The 6,005-nt window shown below is 52.3% G+C and overlaps 1 protein-coding gene across 1 annotated transcript in view; it reads left to right on the top strand.

Annotated features, from left to right (window-relative positions):
* The first annotated feature begins 3,161 nt into the window (after positions 1–3,161).
* CRISPLD2 (cysteine rich secretory protein LCCL domain containing 2) overlaps positions 3,162–6,005 on the top strand; it is a 66,537-nt gene continuing 63,693 nt past the window's right edge. Inside the window, exon 1 of the mRNA XM_043438027.1 lies at positions 3,162–3,316. The gene's annotated coding sequence lies outside the window, so the exon portion shown is untranslated. The remainder of the gene's footprint in view (positions 3,317–6,005) is intronic.

Here is a 6,005-nt window from a genome sequence, read left to right as displayed (position 1 = left end):
TTTGCCTAGTTCTCTTGGGAGGCTTGCTCTGGGGGAAGTAAAAAGTCTGACTACCTGGAAAGGCCGCATGGAGCTCCTACCACAAGAATGACTCAGCTTGGGTATCCAGCCAGGTGGGACCTTCCAGTGTCTGCAGCCCAGCCAGCATCTGACTGAAGGCACTCGATGAGGCAAGGAAGAACCATCCAGCAGAGCCCATCCCACATTCCTGACCTGCAAAACCATGAGCACAGTGCTTTTTTCTTTATGTTTAACTTTTTTTTTTAAACTTTTAATTCTGCATTGGAGCATAGCTGAATAACAATGTTGTGATAGTTTCAGGTGAACAATGAAGGGACTCAGGCATACATATACAAGTATACATTCTCCAAGCTCCCCTGGCATTCAGACTGCCACATAACATTAAGCAGAGTTCCCTGTGCTGTATAGTAGGTCCTTGTTGGTTATCCATTTTAAATATAGCAGTGTGTACATGTCAGCCACAAACTCCCTAAGTATCCCTTCTCTCCATCCTTCCCCCTGGCAATCATAAGCTTGTTCTCTGAAGTCTGTGAGTCTGTTTTTGTTTTGTAAGTAAGTTCATTTGTATCAAGGAAAATGGTTGTTTTAAGCCAGTATCTTTTGGGATGGCTTGTTACAGAGCAGCAGTAACCCTAACATCCTGTTGGAGAAATGTTAGCCCCACTGAGATGTTAAAGAGAAATGAAGTTGCTGAGAAATGTCTAGTGGGTTCACACTGTGGTGCATCCAGCTCCCTGTTCCCCTCAGGCCACTTGGTTTAGGGGCCAAGGTCTTGGGCGTGAGTGCTTGCCAGAAGTCAGCAGGCAGCTCTGGGCAGACAAGAAGCAGGTGCACAAATGCAGAGGAGCCCACAGAGGGAGAGGAAAGGAGAAGCAGGGAGTGGAGGAGGTGGGTGTTGGCAGTTCCTTGCTGCAGGGGGCGGGGCAGTGGCAGCCATTCTGGACAGGAGTTGGCACCTCGGCTTGGGGGTGACATTGTAGAGAGGTGCCCTCAGGTTGCAGGTCTGCTAACGGCACCCCTAGAACACCTGAGCTGGGGATGGTGTCCCCAGAGCCATCCAGAACTAGCGAGGAGCCCACAGAGCAGCTGCCAGAGGAGGGGGAGGCCCGAATCAGCCAAACTAGATGTTTCGTTGTTGACCACCCCCATCCGCACCCCCACCCGAATGCTGGGCCCGTGAGAAATCAGTCTGAGCCGCTTCTCTTCCCCTCTGCTGAGGCAGGGGCCGCTTCGTCCCACTCCCCGAGCCCCAGGGTTAATGGTGCACAGGGTGGCAGCAGGTGATGGTGCAAGCGTGAGTTGAAATCCCAGTTCCTTGTGGTAGGTGGGAGCGGGCCTGCGAGCAGGGAACCAGCGTGGGAGGGGAGTAGTGAGGCTTTTAGAAAGCTGCCCTGTGTTCCCAAGGCTCAGGTGCAGTGTCGCTGTTCAACCAAAGTTTAATTGAAATTGTAAATGTAAAATAAAATTTCTCCTCCAGTGAAAAAGCGAACAAAAGAACAAATCCTAGTACCTCCACTGGGGAGCTGTTCAACCTTGGGAAAGCTCCTTACACTCTCTGTACTCAGTTTCTTGATGGTGGTAGCACCAGCTTCAGAGGGCTGTTGGGAGCAGGGGGCGTTGCCAGGATGATGGGTATGAGGCTGGGTACACTGAGAGGCATCTGTCAGAAATATAGCTCTCTCTTCCCCTTGGATCTGCCCTTTGTCACACCAAGGATGCTCGTTATGAAGCAGTCTGTTTTGCTTACCACTAAATGCCCAGTGCTTGGGACACAGCTTGACACATAGTAGGGGCTTAATAAGTATTGAATGAATAAGTGTTGAGCTGAGAATGGTGCTTCAAAAACTGAGAAAAGGAAGAAAAGTAAAAGATGAAAATAAAATGAGTTAAAAAAATAACTTTTTTTTAAATTGCATTTGAGCTGCACCTAAGTCTTCAAGAGTTTCCAGCTTTCTGAATCCTAGTCACACATGCCTGGCCAATCACTGAGGTTCTTCCCTTATATTTACCCCATCCTCTCGCGCCACCTGCCCCCGCCCCCCCCCCCCAACAGCCAAGTGCTCTGAACCATTGACACTCCAGATTCAGATCCCAGTCCCAGAGGGACGTGTCTGTGCCTGCTCACTTCTGTATAGCGCAGGGGCGGGTGCAGAGTGACTGGATGGGGCTGCTGGGGAAAAGCTGATACTGAGTGATTCGGTGTCTTCATGCAGGAATAAGCAGCGTGGTGAGGACAGGCTCCTTTGGGCACCAGCACCACCCACACACAGTAGGTCCACATTAAGAGTGGGGAGCATCAGGGAGTCCTTTAGCTCCTGTGGCCTTGCTTTCTTCCCCTACTGACCAGGATCTTGGCCACATCTCTCAAAGGTGATTTCTTCTGGCTCTAAATTCACTGAAGTGTTTACCTGCACTGCTAGCTAGGGACTTGGGGCACTCTCTCCTCCAAGCCTCAGTTGTGTGATCTGTGAAATGGGGTCATTTCCATCTCAATGGATTCCTGTGAACGTATACTGAAATTATGACGATTAAGGATTAGCCTGGGCCTCAGCTTTACTGCATTCATCCAGTAACATCTTCCTGTCTTCATTTGCATATTGGGAACATGTGTGTCTATGTGTATATGAGTGTCTGGATGGCAAGAGTGAAGTTTTCTATCCAGGTGTAGAGGATGGGGATAAATTTAGCAAGTGTATTCTACACCCTAGTTGATGGGACCTACACCAGTCCCCAGGAGGTAGCTTCTCTTTTTCCATTTTCCAGTTGAGGCGCAGAGAAGTGGAATTTGGTAAATTTGCAAACCCCTGGTGGAAAGTGCTTGGCACCGCGCTGGGTGCACCGTTAAGTTCTCAATGGAAACGCTATTTTTATGGTCATGATGAGGAAACTGAGCGTGTCCTCCTTTTCTCAAGCCGAGTTCTTAGGACGCGGGTGGTCCTGCCCTCCCTGCGACGCCCCCGACCCGAGACGCCAGCGCCGCCCGGAGTCTGCCAGGCTCTTAGGTGGGGCGAGGCCGGGAGGGGCGGGGCCGGTGGGGATAGGAGGCGGGGGGGGGGGCTGGGGGGGCGGGGCCACGGCGGCGCGACCCTATTAGGGCCGCCGGGGGCGTGGCCCCTGGGTCCGGGCAGCCTACAAGAGGCTGCGCGTACGGTCCTCCGACCCACTGCATCCCTCGGCGACCCGAGAGTGCCTTATCCCGCGACCTGCCGGCTGCGTCCTCTGTGCTTGTGCTGCTGTCGCCGCCACTCCACGCAGGAGACGCCGGCGAGGAGGTGGTTGAGGCCTGCGGAGGGAGGTGAGTGTGCCTTAGATTCCTCTCTCTGCACCGTGCTCTCCACCCCCTCAATCTCCTAGGAGCTGGAATAACCAGAGCAGATGTAATCTCTTAGGGTTTACTGTGTGCAGGCAAGTTAGCTGTGCACGCCTCCTGCATTTTAGAACCGTGCTCGGCGGCATGCCCTTACGCAGATGGAGAAACTGAGTCTCAGCGAGGGCAAGTTGTCTGAGACCTCACGTACTAGAAGCTAGGGAGCTGGGACTCAAAGCCGGTCTGACCACAGAATCGTGCTCCCTGAGGCTGTGTGTACTCTTGCCTTCCCTGTGCAGTTCGCCAGCATCTGTTGCATCCCTGTGTACACAGTGGGCGTCAATAAATGGAGAGCATGTGGCAGGAGTTTGAATGTGTTCTGCCCACGTGTGGAGGCTGAGGTGATCCTAGCGGCGTGTGTATTCTGTTGGGCAGTTTACAAAGCCACGCCCCTTTATGGTAGTGTTTGCGACCAACCTTCCAGGGAGTCTTCCTCTTGCCCTGTTTCAGAGGCAGGCACCGAGGGTCAGGGAGGTGAAGTGTCCAGGCAGAGCGGAGGCTGGGACCCAGTTCTGTCTGCCTTCAAAGCCCCATAAGGCTGTGGATGTGTCCGGGCGTGGCACATGTCCAGTTCCTACAGGTTTGGGAAGAGTTCCTGGGTTTCTTCAGCCAGAGTAGACATCTGTATAAACTTCTGGTGGGGGGAACCGCTGGCAGCTGAGGGCTCAGCTCTGGGGTCTGGGAGATTTGCGACCCCCAGTGGAAGAGCCAAGGCCAGCCCCCGAGCACTAGAGACTCAGAGCCTCCCTCAAAAGGGCTGGGCTGGTGGACGAGCCAGCTGGCTAATGCCAGCTCATCGAAGTCCAGTTTGAATTGGGTGTCTGTTAGCTGGAAGGTGAGTTACTGCTCTGGTCAAGGGAAGCATCTGGGAGTTGACAGATGCTCAGCTCACCTTCCAACCAAGAGCGGGCTTGTGAGTTTCCACTTTGAGCCTTTGGGCTCCTTGCCCTGGCAGATTAGGGTGAGCCTGCCTTCCCCAGAAGGGTCAGGGCATCTAGGGCTAGAACCTGACAGATGAGAGGCCAGGATGTGAAGGACAGGATGAAAGGCATGCCCCCTTCCCCAAAAAGATCCAGAGGGGAACTCTTGGGCCTATTGTTTTGTGCACTTGGTGGTTGTGTGTGATGCTGTCACCTCAGGTCTATCTGTCTGCACTTAACCTTGACACTTAAGGGCTGAGTCCTGCCTCCTTTAAGACACTTCTCTGTTCAATAGCTAACTCCACCTCTGAACCTGACCTTCAAATCTGAGGGATCATTTTGTTTGAGAGGGCCTCCAGGTAAAACACAGTTAGCAGAGTTGGGCCCAGCCCATCCCTGACGATGCAGTCAGGAAAGAGAATGAAAAGAGTGATCTTGATTTTTACAGTCTCTCAAAAAATAGGAGTAGAAATAGTAATGATCGCGTTTGTAATCCTTTCAGTAGCTGACATTCATCTGGCACTTACTGTGGGTCAGACATGCCTGGGGTTTTACATGGATGACCCATCCCACTGACTTCTTTGTGAGCTGGACTGTTCTCCTTTTTACAAGGAGGAAATTGAGGCTCCGAGTGATGAAGGCATGTACCCAGCATGACATGGGCAGGGTCGGGGAGAGCTGCCATCCTAGCCGGGTCCTCCCTCAGATCCTGGAAAAAGATGCCGGTCCGATGACTGGCCACATGACTGTCAGCTCAGAGCTTGCTTCTGGGCAAGGCTTCTGCCGTGTGGGGTCTGAATTCCCCGGCTCTGACTAGGGGTGGGGCTAGAGAGGGGACAGTGACATGGAGGCTTGGGATCCACTCTGCCGACAGGTACCTGCATCAGTATGCAGGGGCCCTGCTGGGGAACCCAGAGCAATGCCAGCTGCTCCCACAGCCCTGCCTCTGGACTGCCAAGGAGAGTTGGCTGGACGGGGAGGGGCTGGGGCCTCAGGAGCGGAGCATGGGCCTCTGAAGACCCCTGCACTTCATCCCTCACTCAGAGACCCCACATTGGATACCTGGGTTTTTCTGTAGGTTGCATTTGAAAACTGGCTCTTAAAGGCAGGACCTCTGAATGCTGACCTCTTTGGCCTCGTGGGAGCTGGAACATTTCTTTTCTCTGTCACCAGAGTAATTTACTATGTATGGGAGGTGCCTCTGTGTCTGCTTACTCCCAACCTAGGAAGCCTTTCTCCCCTCCTTTTTTTGCAGACTCACTGGTTTTTGATCAGTCCCAGATGTGTAAACCCAGCATCACTCAAAGGGGCTGATGGCTTGTCAAGAAAGGAAAATACAACACAGGCGTCATTTCATTTCGTCTTCAGTTCACTGAGCTGACTACAATAGGGATCTGGAGCCCCTCGTAAAGTCCTAAGGGGAGCACACTCTGTTCTGAAACAGGGAGGGTCAGGCTGCTCTGGGTAGTGGTTGGTAGGACCAGTTATGCTCTTTTTTTTCCCCCCTTGGAAAAAAATGATTTTAGTGTTATAAAATACTAATAACATGAGGTTTATCATTTTAAAGTACACAGTTTCGTGGCATCTAGTACATTAGCAGTGTTGTGAAACTATCAACACTGTCTAATTCCAGGACGTTTTCATCACTCCGAAAGGAAACCTCACAACCAGTATCAACAGTCACTCCCCATTCTGTC

This window comes from Cervus canadensis, chromosome 18 (genome assembly GCF_019320065.1).
Source record: "Cervus canadensis isolate Bull #8, Minnesota chromosome 18, ASM1932006v1, whole genome shotgun sequence".
Lineage (NCBI taxonomy): Eukaryota > Metazoa > Chordata > Mammalia > Artiodactyla > Cervidae > Cervus > Cervus canadensis.
Note: the sequence above shows the minus strand (reverse complement) of the source record. Positions and strands in the feature narration are given on the sequence as shown.